Here is a 19,385-nt window from a genome sequence, read left to right as displayed (position 1 = left end):
AAGCATCTGTCTTTTTCTTTCTTCTCCTCTTCCCCTTCCAACCTGGCTGTGATAATGTCATGTCGGCAGGAAGTTTCATCTTAAATATAGCCTCCCTCCTGCTCTGTTTCCAAGTTCCAGGAAAAAGATTGGCAGGGAAGAGAATGTACACCATTTGTACACCTAAAAATAAAGCTGATCTGGCCTTCAGGTTCATAATTGATATTGGTCTGATAGCAGAAGAGTCATCTGAAATGTGATGCTACTGAAGAAATGCCTGCCTGCCTTTTGGGCTTGAAGGAAGAATAGTGTGCAGAACTAGGAATCTCCAATTTGGTTCAAGGGCCCTTCGCTCTCTATTCTTTTAGAATTCCAGATGTTCAAGCCAGTACCACAAATACCAACACACTCAAAATGACACTTCCAAGCCTGCAGCCGTGAACTCCATTAGAATTTAAATTGCATAATTGTCACAAGTTAAAGAGCAAAAATGTCATTGAGCACTAGTAATTTCGGTTCAGCCATGGAAAGCGTGTGATTTTTAAGCTAATGCTGCTAGACTCTTCAGCTGAATCTGGATGCACATTTTAAACCAAAACTTAGCCAGGCAACTGCAGATTTATTGAGAATACGTCGTTTGTATTGAGATTGAATCATCTCTTGTTGATGCATTTTCGACAACCTTTTGCTTTCATCTTGGGTTAACGTCATACAAATTAAATTATTTTAAGCAACATTTTTTTAAAAAAATTATAGTGACAACAGGTAAGTTTAATTATTTCTTTACACCTTATTATGTCCTAAAGAAACAATTTTCTGTTAATTTATAAAAATGGGGCTAATACGCTGTTTTTGTGTGCATGTGGAAATAGGGAGTTTTGAATTCTTTCTTAGCCATGAAATTTGATGGGGTAGCACTGAGAGCCACCATTCATAGTCTGGAACATAAGAAGCTGCATTTATACCAAGTCATGACTATTGGTTTATCTAACCACGAATTGCCTCTTGACTGACAACAGCTTTCCAGTGTCTCAGGGCAAGGTCACCTGATCCTTTTGTGTGGAGGTCCCAGAGACTGAACCAAAATCTCATCCCTGCAAAGTCCCAGACCTTTCTGCAGTTGTGGAAACGATAGTGAGATCAAGAATCTGGCACGTTTTTGCTGAAAAGCAGTACAGAAATAACCAGGCTTCAGTTGCGCACCTTGCTTAGCTCCAGTGCCCATGCTAAAAATATATCTCCTGGCTAGAGAAGAAATCGGGTGGCATGCAACGTTTGGGTTGAGACATTTTGTGTGAAAGTGATTGGATACAGTCCTTTGGGCTGGATTCTATTTGAACATGTACTGTGGTTAGCAAATCTGTATTCAGATGTGGGACTGCGCATCAGAATTAAAGGTGTCTAATGTTTACCTTATTGAAAAGAGGCATTAGCTTATCAAAAGCATATTACTGCAAAGAGCTATGAGGCTTTCTTTCCTTCCTGGTTTGTAATCTACTTTGAGAGATGCTAATCCTAGGATGCTGTGTTTAGTATGGGAGAGGGCTCCCATTACTGTAGTAGTAGCTTGTCCCAGTGGCAGCTGTGGGAGCATTTTGGCTTTGTAGGGCTGCAATTTGTAACCTTGCTGTTTCCATCACAATAGGACTTTGTACAGAACCTATTCAGGAAATTGTGCCATTACATATGTGCAGTGTGCCACTGTTTTCCTCCCTTTAAAAAACCACTCTATTATTTTCTGCACATATATGGACAGGGAAAAAAGTTTCCACGTAAGAGTGCCTAAGTATGATTTCCAGTTAAGATTGACACCATACCACATAAGTTTTTGAATTCATGTATTTTCACCTACATATTTCATTGCCAAAAATCTAAACACACACAAACTTTTTTAAAGTGAGGAAAACCTGCCTCTAATTGCATTATGTTTTCCTCCCCGCAAAAAATAAATAAATCAGTTTTAACTATTTGTTTCCCAAAACACTTTCCCCCTCTAAATTATAAAAGAACAAAGTATTCCAACCAACAGACAAAAATAATGAGTTCATCTGAACCATGGCATCTCTGAGCACAGCAAAACATATTTGCAATGCATGGCTCAATTCTGAAAATGTGAACTGTTCATTTCTGCACATTTGCAGAGTTCATCACAACCTCTGTTCTGTCTGAGATGTGGGGGAATATATTCCAGGTTTGGGATGTGGAATGATGTGGAGTCACATCCAGACACCATTTTCCTCAAATGCGAAACAAAAGGAAAAACAGATGATTATTATAGAAAGAGGCTAACAGTCGCTTGTCATAAAACAAATACGAAACCCCAAAAAAGTTCCTCAAAGTTGGGAACACTTGCTGCTTCCTTTCAGGACTTCAGGGAAACGTGCTGGTGGATCTTAGGTTCTTGAAGAAAACAAAAGCAGATACAAGTCTGCTCACTCCTGTACTAACCTGGCTGAAGCGAAGCAGGTCTCTGTGTTGTTAGTGCTTGTGTGGAAGACAGTGAAAGCCCCTTTAATGTTTCCTTGTGTTCCATAGAAGAATAAAGAAATGAGACCTTTTGTAATTGGGAATGGATATTCAATTGTGAAGGCAGGCTATGCCTTTATAGCTGTGAAATACGGCTTGTCTTCTCTGAAAAATATCCAAATGACCATTGGGAAAGGATCAAACTCCTTTAGACGAGAAGCTTGGGTGTCTTGTACTACTTGATCCTAAAAAAATGTTCCTATTATGAAATTTGGGAGAAGGGCATATGTTGAGAGTATGGCATATACTTGGTATCATATCAGTTCTCGGCAGCCCCAGTTGAAAAGGTAATGCAAGGTGAGGGGCTGGGAAAGACCTTCCTGAAACTCTGACCAGTTTTGCCAGTCAGAGCAAGCAGCACCAGATTAAACAGACTAACTCAGTAGAAAACAGTTTTGTTTAGTCATATAAAAGAATTTATTTCTTTTAAAAAGATATTTTGGACCACTTGGTTGGCAAGCCTATGAAGGCAATGTACAACCAGGAGAGTCAATTAGCAATATAAAAATCACCCTTAAAATAGATAGAACAAAGCATCATTTTAAAATGGCATGACATTTCAGCAAAACAGATCAGACCTCTGATGCTGGGCATGCCATACTTAAAAACCTAGAGAAAAAAGGGATTGGGAGGGTCAGGAATATGGTCACATACACATATATATAGCAAGTGGGATTGGCCACAAAACGCTGGAGTCTGTAGTGTTCCTGCTCACTCTTCCAGTCAGCCATGTGTCCTCCCCCCCCCCTCGATAATCCGTCCTATTTTCTCCCCCACAAACAGCATTCTTAACCATTGAGTGCATTCATTCCTCCATTGGGCTGTTTCTGGGGATTCCCCCAAATTAGGACCTCTGAACTTTGGAATTAGAGGGAATGATTTAAATTTAGGTGCCATTTGGATTGGGGATTTCCTAGTGCTTACTAAATCTCAATGTGGCGGTTGTAGTGTTGATTTATCTGTGTTATATATACATTAACCTGGAATCTGCTCTGGTGTAAGGCAGAGGAGACATTTTTAAAAGTGAATGAAAAGGAAATGTGCTTTTATCATTGTTAAAATATCAGGCAAGAATTCCTGGTGCATACAAGTGCAGCTCAGCAAAGTAGATGGCTTTCCAAGAGAGACCATGGAATGGTTCTCCATAGATATAAAATCCTTAATTTGAGAGAGGCCATTGAGGATGTTTTTGGTATACAGTATCCTGTGCAAGTAGGGCATGTTGAATTTTTCAACTTTCAAATTTAAAAAATGAGGGGTTCCAAAAAATTGTAATATGACTTGGGAATTCAAAAGGTATTTAGGCTAAATTGATATAATTTCGTTTTGCTTGGTAAACCAAATGACTGTAAAATTGAATAGAAATCATTACAAATGATTACCAAATACCTGCAGTTATATATTAATATTATTATTGTTTAGCACATTACCTGACATTTTCAGAAGGTAAACAGTTTATGGTGCTGCTTCATCAAATGTAGACTTAACCAAGCTAAATGATGTCCAGTCACAAAAAGAATAGCAGGTTTGAGTTCCTCACACCCCAAAACATATTTTTAAGACTCCCCCTCACTGAAGAAATTTGCAAAAATTAAGTTTCACCCCCTAAAATCACACATACTGTGCAAGGTAGACAATTTGAGCTATGTTTCCTACAGAGTCCGTTCCAATGTCAATGATCATGAAACTGATATGGTATTATGCCCACACCCTTGTGCTCAGCTGACTGTTACACATCATCTCAATTCTATGTTTCCCATTAAACCTGTAGTGCAGAGCTTGCTCTTGCAAGATGTTGCTGGAACAACTGATTCAGCAAGGCCCCGCATTCCAGCAAGAGTTAGCTGGCTGTGTGACTAAGTATGGCATCAGTTGTGAGATCTGCCAAGACAGCAATTATGAGGGCAGCTTCTTCTGTGGTCCAATCTGGTGAGCAGTTTTTCATACCAGGAAGTTATTCTCTTCATCTCACTTTTATAGTATGGCTCTTAAGAGATACCAAGCCCTGGGCAATGGAGGAGATCTTACTGTAATAACTACCAGATGCTTTAAATAAATAATTTTGTTTCTGTCTTGTCTATTCATAAGTTTGGGAAGGGTAATAGTTCTGTTTTTGTTTTGTTTTTAAAGTTTCAATAAAAGATCACATGTTTCTTAATAGAAAATGTATTCCAGATTGGCTCATTTCACAGAAATAGCTTAGAAGGGTGCCTGCACTTTTTGCTTCATAACTTTCCACGAGGGCTTGATATGTGTTAAAGAAAGCTCAAGCCTAGGGGTACCAATGCAGGTCTTTATATGCTGTTGACCCTTGAGTAACAGGAGGAGCACTTGATTGTGTATATGATGCTTTTGTATCACAATGTTTTCAACAACTGCCAGGTTTGTTGCATATTGAACTAGCAACTTTAAACTTATTATTTCTGAGGATATTTGGTTTGTATTTTGATTTTTTAAATGCATGTATGTATGTGAATATTGTTTTGTTTGCCTTCCTTTGGGAGGAAGGGTAGGTGAAAAATATGAAATAATAATAGTAGTAGTAATATATATATATGTAGTATTAATATATTAAACATATTACACACACACATATGGCTTGGCAAAAAGCTGCTCTAATTGTTTCAGAAGTCAGTGTTTAAAAATTGGGTCCTAAACAGTGGAGAGAGCCTCAAGGAGTCATTATCCCAAGCAATCCCATGTAAAGGGATTAGTGTGAACACTCACAGATCTGCCTTAACAGCTTCTATAATGCAGATGAAGAATGCATATTTGCCTAGCTAAAGAACAAGGAACTGATTTAAGGTAAATAGCACTTCAAAGGAATAGAGAATGTCTCAAGATCAGCTGGATTTGGTCAAATTCCCAGACTTTGAAAACAAAGAGCCTGAGCATTACTAGAAGCCCAGAAGGGTTATGTGCTGTGTGACCCTTTCTTTTGGCATTAAGTCACTGGTTGGGCACGTGGGGGTGGAGAGGAGAGGCGACTAGGGCTGAACCTATCAAGCTGCCAAATACCAGCTGCTGTTGGTAGTGATGAAGGTTGCTGTTACTATTTACCAGCCTTTCATCATTACTCCTAGGGTAAAGGTAAAGGTACCCCTGACCGTTAGGTCCATTTGCCGACGACTCTGGGGGTTGCAGCGCTCATCTTGCTCTGTAGGCCAAGGGAGCTGGTGTTTGTCCGCAGACAGCTTCCGGGTCATGTGGCCAGCGTGACTAAGCCACTTCTGGCAAACCAGAGCAGCGCACGGAAACGCTGTTTACCTTCCCGCCAGAGCGGGACCTATTTATCTACTTGTACTTTGACATGCTTTCGAACTGCTAGGTGGGCAGGAGCTGGGACCAAACAACGGGAGCTCACCCCATCGCGGGGATTTGAACCGCTGACCTTCTGATCAGCAAGCCCTAAGCTGAGTGGTTTAGACCACAGCGCCACCCGCGTCCCGACTCCTAGGGTAGGTTGCCACAATTACAACACAAACCGCCTCAAGAGTCATAGTGTGATGGAGCAGGGATGGGAAGGGGGGGGGAAGCACCATTATTTCACAGCAAAGACAATAATATCTCCCGGGGTGCTATTGCCAATCCTTTGTACACAAAAGTTTTTGTCAGAAGCCTACCAAATAACTTAAGCAGAGGATGATAGAAGTTCTATAAACATGCACTCCCAATTTTCATTTAATTTTTTTTTGACAGTTCATATTTTAAATCTAACCAACATGTCAAAGAAAAAAGAATGGATGTTTCTTTTTGAGTCCACCAAATTCTTCATCAGGCTGGATTTGACCAATGTAAGAAAAAACAGGTTTGGTATCTAGAAGCCATTATGTCTGCATTGGTCTAAAATTCATTTTAGTTGTGTACTCTTAGATAAGGGCCTGGCTAGGGGGGTTGTCAGGAAGAGCACCTACACCTCAGAATTTACAGAATGCCATGTAACTTTTTACCTAGTCAGTTATAATCCTTACAACTTAAACTTTCCCTTAAACTTTTGAAGATAACAACCCTTGTAGTAGGCGTAGGAAGAACTAAGCTAATCTAGCCAGGGCAGTACTACATTACAATAAAATATATGTCAGTTTGTGTGTGTATTTTTCTTCTCATTGATTTTTGATGATTATTACATTTATGTCCCACTTTCCTCCAAGAATTCAAGGTGGCATGCACAGCTCTGCACCTCCCTTTTTATCCTGGCAACCTTTTGAGGTGGGTTTGGATGAGAGGTAGTGACTGACCCAAACTCACCCAAGGAGTATCATGGTCTCCCAGGTTGCAGTCCAACCAATATGCTACACTGGTAGTCAGCTGAATGTGTGAACTAATTCCTGAATCCTCACCGCGCCCCCGCGCCCCCGCACTGAAAAGTATCTGGATGGGTGTGTGATTTTGATTACTAAATACTGAACACCATTATGCAAATTGACCATCCCCTGTAATGTCTCTGCATGGAGGATTTGGCTGAAAATGCAAAAGATTGCAATATGCAAGCCAGCTCTGTCACTACCTGTCATTGTATAGTAGGACAACTCACATATTCAATGACTTTTTAAAATGGAACGTGCTCCAGAGGTGCCACAAAATAAATGCTGACTGATTCTAGACAGCAGCTTTTATTGAAGTTAAAGGAACCTTTGAAAGTCAGCTGGAAGTGACATCTGAATGCAGACATTCTAGTGGGTGGGTGGATGGGTACCTTTTAAGTGGCTGTTTACGTAATCTGAACGCATAAGGTGTTTGGGTGGACAACTGTTCTGCTGAAAAAGGAGTGAACATACTAATTTCAAAAATGCATATTATAAATTATGTGTAAAAGGGGAAGAACAGATTATTCCCGTAGAATTTACACAGCAAGATTTAATTGTGTGTTCAGCTAAAATATATGTTTTAGGTCAGGTTTCCTCAACCTCTGCCCTCCAGATCTTTTGAGACTACAATTCCCATCATCCCTGACCACTGGTCCTGCTAGCTAGGGATCATGGGAGTTGTAGGCCAAAAAACACCTGGAGGGCCGAGGTTGAGGAAGCCTGTTTTAGGTACTATAAAAGGTAAAGGGCCCCTGGACAGTTAAGTCCAGTCAAAGGTGACTATGGGGTGCAGCACTCATCTTGCTTTTAGGCTGAGGGAGCTGGTGTTTGTTCACAAACAGCTTTCCGGGTCGTGTGGCCAGCATGACTAAACCACTTTTGGTGCAATGGGACACTGTGACGGAAACCAGAGCACGCGGAAATGCTGTTTACCTTCCTGCCACAGTGGTACCTATTTATCTACTTGCACTGGTGTGCTTTCGAACTGCTAGGTTGGCAGGAGCTGGGACAGAGCAATGGGAGCTGATCCCGTTGTGGGGACCTTCTGATCAGCAAGCCCAGGAGGCTCAGTCGTTTAGACCACAGCACCACCCTGTATATTGGACTCTGCAACATATTTATAGGAAGGCATAGTCTAATAGACATAGATGCTGGAAGTGTAATGCTGGAACTGCCTCACCGAGGCATGTGATATGGGCATGTCCAGTGGTATTTTCTTTCTGGTCAGAAGCCATTGTATCAATTTTATATTAGCAAAATCATTTATATTTGTGTACGTCCATGTGCTCTTAAATTATATTCCTGTAGTATGGAGATGTTTTGTGAGACTTTTGTGGTCGCCAAAAGACTTCTACTCTGAGCATGAAAGGATAAACACACAGCATCTGTTACACAAGACCTAAACACCCTTGCTACATCTGAACACACTTTTTTTTTACAAGCACCAACTTTGTCTGGATACCTATTTGGACATTTGGAGGGCATTTATCAAATTATATGTGTAAACAAAGATGGATGTATTGATGGTTATCATGTTGTTAATGTGAGCTGTTAGGTTGTTGTTTTGCTCCACTCTGTACACCTGTTTAATTTTTCTAATAAATTTGCCATTAAAAAAGTAAATTTAAAAAGATTTAATTGGATTTACACAGAAGGTAAGCCATCTCTTGGAACAACTGACTGCTTAAGTGTATGCAGCGCCAGAGCAGTCTCATAGCATGTGGAAAGGAAAATAAATGAATAGTGAGAAGACAATAACTGGAGAAACATAATAGTAAACATAGCAACAGGATGTTGAACGGGGTGTGTGTGATGGAGAAATTCCACCCGCCTCTGCAGCAGGCAATCTTAAGCAAATTCCTGCTTTTGATATACTGTATTGTATTTGGATTTAAGTAACAAACGGTGCCCCCTAGCGTTTTGTTGAAAGAGGGACAGCAAGAAATACTACCTTTATTATTCCAGCAGTCAGTAAATTCCTAACTCCGTTAAGTCAGGAAACAACCTCCCCCAAATATTATTAGACAAACATTTCAAGAGCAAGCATTTCCTGTCTACTGATGGTCTATTTTTGCTGCCGAAGTTTTTTGTTCACTGAACAAATGTCCAAAGTTTAGAAAGGGATTATGTTTTGAAATATAAGGATAATTTTAAAAAATAAAATTAAATTGAGATTATAGTGAATTAAAATAAATAAGAAAAAGAGTAGAAAAAGGGGGAAAGAGAATTCATTTTTCTTTTTTTAAAAAAGCAGAGGAAAACATCCATAACAAAATAACCATAAAATATAATTAAGGCTACAAACTATATAGTATGTATGTTGATGTATAAATTTATTGCTTCCCTCAGGTATATGTTAATCCATATATCACTATGGTTTCGACAAATACGTTCCAAACAAATTTGTCCATGCATAATCTTCGTCTTCATGAGAAATAAAAATGACCACGGAGCGGGGATCGGGAACTTTTGGCCTTCCAGATGCTCGTCGACTCCCGTCAGCCAATGGCCAATGCAGGGATGATGGGAGTTGTAGTCCAGAGACATCTGGAGGGCTACAAGTCACCCAGTTAACTGCCTATGGCTCAGAATTCCTAAATCCAAATCATTCCGCCCATTCACACGCACACGTGTAATGCTTGTCGATGCCAGCTTAAACCACCCCCCCCGGAGCTGATGGTACTTGCCAGCATCATCAGGGAGGGCCCCTGATCTAGAAAAAGACCAGCTGCTATTGTGCAAATGGTTAGAACCCGAAAGTCCGGAGCTAGAAGCAAAGTGCGGCTCTGGAACAGCGGAAGGAAAGAAAAGCGACTCTGTCTCTTTAAAGCGACCGCCGTCGCTGCTGTTCGGGCGGAGCTTAGAATCTATCTGTGGAAGGCGGGGGGATGGGGACGTCACTGTCCCTGAGGCCACTGGTTACGTCACCGCCTCGCGGCTCCTCCTCCTCCTGCCTCTCTGGCAGGAGCGCGCGCTGGAGAGAGAGAGAGACGGGCAGCCAGCTAGCCCGCGAGCTTCGCGCCTGCGTGGAACTGTTCGCCTGCCCAGTCTCTCCCTTCAGCTGCTCTCTGCCCCCCCCCCCCGTCCCGCCTCCGTCTGTTTGGGGCCGCAGCAGCAGCAATAAGCCCGAGTCCGGGGCTGAGAAGCGGCCCCGCCACGCCAGGTGTTCGCGACGGAGCGGCTGAGCGGCCACGGAACCCCCGGCCTGGCCATGGTGCTCCTGAGGGCCTCTCCTCCTGCCCGGTCCCCCGAGTGACGGAACTGCCCCTGCCGCCGGAGGAGGAGGAAGAAACGGAGCCGGGAGCACGACAACCCCGCCAGCGCCAGTCGGTGAGAGGAGAGGGCGGCTGCTGCCGGGAACAGCGCCTCAGGGCACAAGTGGCGCGGCGAAGGGAGCCACGGGGCACTTGGGGTGGCGCCTGGCAGGGGTGGCCCTCGAAGCAAGAAAGGGGTGTGAAGGCGTGTGGTGCGGAAAGGGGAACGGCCCTTCGCCCTTTCCCGCAGGCCAGGTGGCACCTCAGCGCCTTCAAAAGCTGCGCACAGCGTCTTTTGGGTCCTGGTGGCATGGCCTAGAGATGGTGGCCCCCTGGGATGTGGCTTTCAAGGGGTGGCATCTGCCACGCCGTCCTTTCTGCCACCATATATGACATCAGGTCCTTGGGCCTTAGCCAGTGGGTGGGGTGCAGAGTGTGATGGTGGGGGTGTTTTGTTTCTGTAATTTACAGTGGTACCTAGGGTTAAGTACTTAACTCGTTCTGGAGGTCTGTTCTTATCCTGAAACTGTTCTTAACCTGAAGACCACTTTAGCTAATGGGGCCTCCTGCTGCCGCTGTGCCGTCGGAGCACGATTTCTGTTCTCATCCTGAAGCAAAGTTCTTAACCTGAGGTACTATTTCTGGGTTAGCGGAGTCTGTAACCTGAAGCATATGTAACCTGAAGCGTATGTAACCCGATATACCACTGTACATAAGTTTACGGATCATCTTTTTTCTACTTGGACATAGGCAAGGTGACTTGAGCGCATAACATAGCGGTAGTCCTAGGTGCCACCGTCATGCCACAGGGTGCTTAAATAACACGGCCTTGTTGGGTGAGGATGAATGTGGGCTTTGAGCATTGTGCAGAAATGGGTAAGTTGTGGGAGATGTGGCACATTTGATGCCGGTCAGTGTCCTAGTGATGCTGCTAAGATGTTGAACGTGGCAAGTGTGCTGTAGAAACCCAACTCATCCTGCCACATCTGGCACTGAAAATGGGAAGAACTATAGGGAACACAGTAATGCTTTGCTGAATAGCAGAAACACATAGCATAGTTTGTGCTTAGTTTGCGTGTGGTGCATGTCATCTTGAGTGGCATGATGTGGGCCTTACGGTGCTTTGACGCTGAATGTGGCACTAGGTACAGTGCTGTAATATGGTGTGAGCTTAGTAGCTTTAGGAGGAGAAGTGTAGTGTTAAAGTGTGCCTGCTGAGTAGCATATCAGTTAAAATCCAGCATTTACTATAAGCATTAAAACTAGATGATATTGGCCAAAGGTTTTATGAGTTTACAAAGCAGGTTTGAGGCCCTAAGCTATTTGTGTGGTTGGATGTCTTTGTATAATTATTAGATACTTATTAGATAAATTTCACCTTATATTCCATCAACTTGTGTTCAGCATTAAATCACTTTCCTTTTTGCTTGTCTTTCAGCATTTCTTATTGCTGAAATTTATGTGCAGATAGTAGTAGGAGGCAATTTCAAACAGTCATCTATGTTTATTTGTAATTTACATCACACTCTAAAAGACTGATATGCATTTTTAACCCCCAATGAGAAGTTAACTCCAAGAGCCAGGTAACACTTTTGAAATTTGCTACTTTGCCTAAACATACATCTGGTGTTATCAGTTGTGAATTGTACAAACACATATGCATGACTATATTTTCCTGTAATTATTGGCATCCAGGAAAGGATTCCTTCTTTGCTATGTGTAAGAATCTGCCTCCTTAAATAAAGTATGCACCATTTATAGATAATGATTCCATGTGTAATTATGACCAAATTCTAAAAGTTGTGTGAATTGGTAGTACAGTATGTATTTTGCACAAGGTTCATAGCTTATTTTTTTATGAGAGGGCAGAAATAATTATTTTATATCTTCAAATGATGGGGTTGGCAGTTCCATCTTGAAATGCTATGGGATGTTTTGTAGTTCTGTAGTATTAAAAACATGGCATCGTTACTGTGGAGTTCTCTAGTATACAAAACACACGAAGGAAGACTGTAATATTTGTAGCCTCCCTGTAGACTGAATAGGTGAAGTGTACTAAACTTATATTCTATAATTTTTACATGCAGTGTGTGACATTTTCATGCTTAATGTAGTTCAGCATCTTCAGTTATTTGAAGAGTAATTTCTCAATGAGAATGGAACGGAATGGAAATGAATCCATTCAAAGGAGTGAATTGCTATGTATTATTTAGTTATAAATCGTCTGATACCTAAATCCTAGGAGCAAACCTTAATTGTCAGTTGCAGTAACTCCTTGAAATTGCTGCCTACTATCACATAGGATGTTGAGGAAAAGGTTTGAAGGACAATAATGAGATATTATATAGATCCTAAGATGTGAAGGCAGGGGCTTGATTTTCCCTGACCCATCCATGCCTACATATGTTGTTTTTCCTCCTCTGTCGCTATAGGACCACATCATCTTTTCAGCACTCCTTGAGCTGTAGCTTGGTAATAGAAGAGTAGATTCCTGCCAAGATAATTAATCCTGCCAAACCCCCTTGGGTGTCTTTAAAGAAACTGATCTATAAGCAGTCGCAGTAGTAAAATGGAATACATAAAGCTTTTAGCTACAATAGCTCTTAAAATATGATATTGAAAATAATATCTAGGAAAGCATTTCCAGTATGAGTTACAAATTGGGGAGGGAGAGGGATCCTTCCAGCGACAGGAAGTCACTTTGTCAAGAGTAGTCTGTTTTAATGTGTGGTTCTTGACTGCTAGTACTTGTGATCTGGCTCAACTCAGAGGATGTGCTCCTCTCCTCCATTTACTAATATATATTTTTTGCATGAGCGTTCACTGCAGAGTGTTCACAGAGCACTGGCTTTGTTTTTCAGTGCAAACCGTGACTGGGAAGGCACAGATCACCTTGTGCCCAGGGAGTAGCACATCAACACTTGAGTCTGTAATGCAGCGTGGTGATCATTTTAACAACCCCAGAGGGATGCAATTTACAGGAAGCAAAGAGGGGAGGGGAGAATTAGCGAACGCATTTCACCTGCTGCACGGTACGCTCTTTAAAATGTAACAACCGTAATTGGAATGAGCACCCCTTTAGCCTTGTGGTACAGTATAGCAAACCGTTCAGGAATGGTTGTCATATTAGTGAAAGCTACTGCACATGGGATGCGGAAATGGCTTATGCTTTTCCACCATAAGGTGTATGTGGAATGCCCTAAGCTGCTGTATCATGCAGCAGTTCCATATGTTCTCTCTCTTGCAAGTGAGTTGTTTCCATGGCTTCTCCAGTTTTTGCTGCATCTGCCTTATCTATCAACAGTGCTCATTGGTCAAACTAGGACTAATGTTGTTGCCACCCATCCACACTAGAGCATAAGCCTATAGGCTTTTAGAAGACAATGTAAGCCATTGTGCGATCCCTTTGAGACAGACATTTAATGTTTTATTACGGACATGATTTATCTCTAGCTGACCAATGCAATCAACTCCCTTATCTTGTGTAGCCTTTTTGTGTGTGGTAACTTTATATTAAATATTTATTGTAAGGTTTTTAGAGATATCTGTGCTTGTGAAGTATTTTATTGGTATATTGAAGTTGTAGAAACTTAAAGATCATTGGATTGTTCATTCTCAAACTATGCACCTCAGAAGCACACTTACATAAGACCTCATATACCTATAGCCTAGTGACACAAGCACTATTCAGATTGTTGTTGTTTTGCATACTATTAATACTAGACAATCTACATATGCATAATAGAAAGGATAGATACTGGTCCCAAAGGGCTTAAGGTCTAAAAATAAACAAAAGCTTGACAACAGAAGAAGGACTAAAAAATAAATAAATGTTGCTCTTTCAGTTGCAAGTACTTTTGGAGGGGGGTGTATCTTTGCAGAGAGGTAGGACATAATTAATGTATCTTTACCCATTGGAGAATTAGAGAGCCACACTCCTGTCTCTGTGCTCCAGTTAAATACTGAAATGCATGTTCATAACTAAAAATGTGATTGAATGGCGTATCATTGATGTGTGATTCCCCACCTCCCATTAATATGCTAAAGGATTCCGTGTTTGCTGCCACAGCTAACAGAGCAATCCCTGTGCACCTATGTAGTTGAAAGCTGGTGAAGTCACTGGTTCAAATCTCAGCTCAGCCACAGATGCATTAGATGGCTTTCTGGTGGGTTGTCTCAAAAAAAAAAAGGGCAATACTCTGAATGAATAGGATACAAGTGAAGCTTTATCTACTTTCCTAGTACATTAGTGTATGAAAATAATTTTTCACTTGCAACTTTCCATTGCTATTTCAAATAAATCCCTTTTAAACTCAGCTCTCACCTCTGTCTTTTCAAAACTTCAACGTTCAAGAAATGCTACTTCAGGGCGATACGCGCCTCCCTTTCCCTGAAGAGCTGCATGGCAAGCAGCAGTGAGATCATGGGTATGAGGCTAATTCTGGTACCGATTCTGGGAAGGTGACCCATCCTAGAACTGCAGTGTTTGATCCTATTTTTCAAAGGAAGAGTGGTATGCTGGAAACAGCCTCCTCCCTTTCCTCTTGTTTCCTGTCTCATTCCAAAAAAAGAGTCTTGCTGTGGTATGCTGACCTATTATAATGTGGGTCAGTCCACACACACGCATACGCACACACAAAAGATGGAGAAGGAAACTGAAGAAATTAATAGAGCAGAAAAACTCTCTTGGAGAAAGATAGTTGTTCATAGTAAAAGGGTTTCATTGTTGATCTGCACATCTGATTTAGGGTGGATGATGGGTGTTTGCAAGTGAATTGGTTGACCTGGTATAGGACAATATTTAAGAACAAGGCAAAGGAAGGAATAGACTAAAGGTGCAGCTACAGGGATGAGAAGAAGGGGCTGTTTTCTGTGAAAGTAAGGTAAGGAGAGTTGCACTTTCCCATTCTAGAATAAACCGAGAAACTTAAAATCTGGAAATAAATGTTGTCTCCGATCTAAATTTTACAGAACTTTTCAATATATATTTAATTAAAATGTTGTAACTGTTTAGAACTTATCATTTACTAAAAAAAGTTATTCATAGTCATTTGTTTTTACCATTTACAGTGGAGAACTTTTTGTTTTGATAAAAAGAAAGACATCTTGAGTGGCGTTTTCTGTCTTTTGTTTCACTGAGCATACAGCCAGCTGTTTGGATAAAAAATGATGAATAGGCAAAACTCTCATGAGGATTTGGGCTATTCAGTCTCCCACAGTACAACTACAAAAGCTGTGTTTGGATGATGCTTTGTTGTACTGATAGCTTAATTATATCACTAATAAGCAGCCTTCTTCAGTGTGGGTGAACAAAATTCTTATTCTGCGTACCAGAAGCAAAAGTAAACTAGCATGGAATGAGATCCCAAAATATATGGGGCAGGTAAAGAGTACCTGCTGATGTTCCTCTCTTTTTCCCGAGACTTCACTTTGCTTTTACCTAAAGAGGCAGTAACACATTAACCACCAGTGAACGCAAAACTTAGGGTATACAGTAAATTAACAGAATTTTAAGGTAAACTTGGATTCCCTTCACATTGACACAGCAGCTCATTATACTGAGCATTCTTTTGTTCAGTAACCAAAGTAAGTACAGCCTTGCCATCTGCTTGGTTATTGGACTTCTGTTCCATGTGCCATGATGTCATGACATATGACACAACAGCCCTTGAGGCAGTATAGCATTCTACAACATTGTGTCAGATGCAGGACCTATCATTAGTCCCAACTTAAACATGAAGCTCCTGTATATTACTTTATATGTTTGACTTTCCTTCTCCCCCACTTCTCAGAATAAAGAAAGAGATGCAGTGATGATGTTGCTTTTCAGACCCATCTTAAGGCAGGACATGAGTGACATAGATTTATAGAAAGCAACTTGGAATCATAGAATCATAGATTCCCTGCAATGCAGGAATCTTTTTGCCTAACATGGGGCTTGAATGCACATGAGGCTTCTCTTTTTTTTTAATAAATTTTTTATTGATTTTACAGAATTTTAAAGAACAAACAAACACTTAAAAAGACATACAAACACGTATAATTTCATAACATTTTTTCATAAACCTCTTTTCTGAGACTCCCCCATACCCCCCCTTTCTGCATCCCAATGTCCATAATTTTACAGCAACTCCCAATTGTTGCTTTCCAACCTCTGTCATCTTAGTCTTCTCTGTGATCTGACCTTATATCACTGTATCCCTTTATTCCTAAAAACCACAACACTCTAGCATTCATCAAGTTTATAATAGTCCTTAAGATAACTTTTGAATTTTCTCCATTCTTCTTCCACCGTCTCTTTTCCTTGGTCACGGATTCTGCCTGTCATCTCGGCCAGTGTCATATAGTCCATCACTTTCATCTGCCATTCTTCCAGAGTGGGTAGATCTTGTGTCTTCCAATACTTTGCGATGAGTATTCTTGCTGCTGTCGTAGCATACATAAAAAAAGTTCTATCCCTCTTTGACACCAATTGGCCGACAATGCCCAAGAGAAAGGCCTCTGGTTTCATGAGGCTTCTCTTAAGGAGAGCTTCCCTTAGTGCACTTCAGCACTGTACTAAAGGAGAGCTTCGCCCAAGGCACTTCAGCAAGGCATTTTAGCATTTCGGCACTGAACCAAAGTTGAGGAAGAGGTGATACTAGCAGCAGGGGGCTTGTGCAACTACTGCTTTTTGTGTTGTCTTCTTCTTCTTCTTAAAAAAGGTAAATGACCCTGTAATGGCCCTGGTATGGACTAGCACAGGGGTCTGCAACCTTTAAGACAAAAAGAGCCACTTGGACCCGTTTCCGAAGAAAAAAAGAACTGGGAGCCGCAAAACCATTGCGATCTGACAGCGGGCGGGAAGGTGACGTCGGGACGGTGCGTGACTAACACACGCACCACCCCCATGCGACCTCACAGCCAGTACAGCGCCTGCCACAGTGGGGAGTTTCGGGGCGCACAATTCACCTCCTCCCCTCGCTAGTATCCGCCCCGGAGCCGCAGCAAAGGTGTAAAAGAGCCACATGCGGCTCCGGAGCCGCAGGTTGCCGACCCCTGGACTAGCAGATGGATATAAAGCTGCTATTATTATTATTATTATTATTATTATTATTATTATTATTATTATTATTATTATTATTAACACAGTTATATTAAGACTCTTTTAAAATTGTAATTTGGCTTTAAATGAAATTCACTTTTAATAAAAACCAAAAGAAAGTCTACAACTTCTACTCTCTTGAAGCTATGAGTGTCAATCAAATATGGAACCTGTACCATGATTCTTTTTCATTCTGACCTTGGTCTTCAAAAGTGATTTGCTTAGTGCCCTCTCTGCCTACAGAGAGCACTGCTCAGAAAGTGGGAACCAGCACCTTGACTTGCCTCCAGAAATATATAGATGGAGCAGCTGCTGGAAAATATTGTGTCTATTTCCATTCAGCACTTGATTGATAGAGCAAATGAGGCCTTTGGTCTCATTTGACACTTTGACACTTCAGCATTTCAGTTATAAATTTGTCACCTATATGATAACTCTAAATATTGAAGTGTCCAAATTCAGTACACAAGTTCAGGGCACAATCCTACATTTTAAAAGCCAACTCAGTCCACACATGTATTTTTAAAGTGGGGGGGGAGGAGGTGCAAAACAAATTGTAATGTCTCCTTTGAAGACAGAGAGATCAGAATGAAAGTTGGTGCACACATTTAAAACACAATTATGCCATTCATGTTCAAACTCAAGATTTGCCCCTGCGCCAGTTTTCAATACTTGCAAAGAATATTAAGTTATTCCAGTCCATTTAGATATGCATGAATTAATGGTGTCAAGATAACAGTTTCAGAATGGTGAGTAGTAGCAGTGTATTGAATAAAAAAGGCATCCTTAGCCACAACAACAACCTTTAGACCTCTAGTCTGTGAGCCTAATTAGGCCCACCAGACCTTCCCATTTGGACTGTGAGGCCCATTTTGGCCAAGCCTCAGCCACCTGCCCAAAACCTGATGCCATATGTGGTGTCAGTTGAAGTGCAGGTAAAGGCAGGGCTTTGACAAAAGGTGTTCTGGATGGAGGTGCTTGGAAAGCCCCTTGCATAGTGTTTCCTAAACACTGGCTTTTGCTCAGTACTTCCCAAGTATTTACAATCAGCTGATTGCTGCACACACATTCTGTTGCCCACACAGTTTAATTTCAAACCATGCAGGCAAAAATGAAACACCTGACATCACTGTGACCTGCAGAGGTGCACAGAGATGCGGCCTGCTGGCTGGAAACAGTTCCCCACTCTTATGTTAGTAGAGCGACAATTCCTTGAAGAGGTAGACCCTCATCCTCGGATAGGTCACAAACCTGAAATATATGGTGACCTGTTTATTTATTTCATAAAATTTATACACTGCTTGATTGTGAACACACACGCAAAACTCAAAGCAGTTTACATGTTGCTATGTAGAGATTGTTGGTATATCTCTGGTAGAATTAAAGCGTGTGCTTTTTAAAAAAATAATTCAAAGCAAGGGGAGGAAAATATTATTGGAAAACATACCACACATTCTAAAATTTTTGGGGATGAATGATATGCTTGACTGCTTTATTAGTCAGATGCATTCTTCACTGGTTGCATGCACTAGGGGGCAGTGTATGTTTCATGTGTTGTTTCTTTGCATTTTGAATGCCTGTCTAGACACCTGCCATTTGAAAATGCATTTTCCCTTACATTTCTTAGGGGTTTTTTTGGTGGGGCCTGGGCCTGGTGGGGGCGAGGGGGAGTGATTTGTCCACTGGTGCAGTTAGGTAATTTTACACTCTGGTTTTCATGTGTAATCTTTTGTTTATTTAAAAATGTGTTAAGCCAGCCATGCTATGTTTGGAGGTGTTCCCGCTCATTCTCTTCAGTTGGGCCCTGGACCATTGCCTGAATATTGTTTTCTGATGGCACCGTTGGGTTTGTTTTGCTTTCTTCTAAAATCTTGGCTTGCACTTAGAATAGGGTATGTAGATTTATAGGTTCTGTAATCTGTTTAAATAATAATAACACATTACCGTATATGAAGCACTGAGAACTCTCTATCTCAGTAATCTTTGCCACAATCCTTGCAAATGTTATCATATCCATTTGCAAACAGAGTTGAAACTGAAAGATAGTGGTTTGCCTAATAATCAAACTAAGTTTCAAAATCACATTAAGGCAAGGATTTTATTAGGACAACCTAAACAGCATAAAATAGTGTACATGCTTTTGAGTCCTCCAGAACTTTTCAGAAGAAAGGTTTGACTTCAGAGCTGTGTCTCTTCAGCTGTTTCCTATCCATGTTTCAAAAGTCTTGATTTTTT

The 19,385-nt window shown here is 41.2% G+C and overlaps 1 protein-coding gene across 2 annotated transcripts in view; it reads left to right on the top strand.

Moving 5' to 3' along the window:
- Positions 1–9,802: 9,802 nt before the first annotated feature.
- The window catches only part of TMEM184B (transmembrane protein 184B), a 41,481-nt gene continuing 31,898 nt past the window's right edge, over positions 9,803–19,385 (top strand). Inside the window, exon 1 of one of the 2 annotated variants that reach the window (XM_081211123.1) lies at positions 9,803–10,142. The gene's annotated coding sequence lies outside the window, so the exon portion shown is untranslated. The remainder of the gene's footprint in view (positions 10,143–19,385) is intronic. The other variant, XM_081211124.1, reaches the window with a different exon arrangement.

The sequence above is a fragment of the Podarcis bocagei genome (assembly GCF_964188305.1).
Source record: "Podarcis bocagei genome assembly, chromosome: 10".
NCBI lineage: Eukaryota > Metazoa > Chordata > Lepidosauria > Squamata > Lacertidae > Podarcis > Podarcis bocagei.
This window is presented reverse-complemented; position numbering and strand designations above follow the sequence as displayed.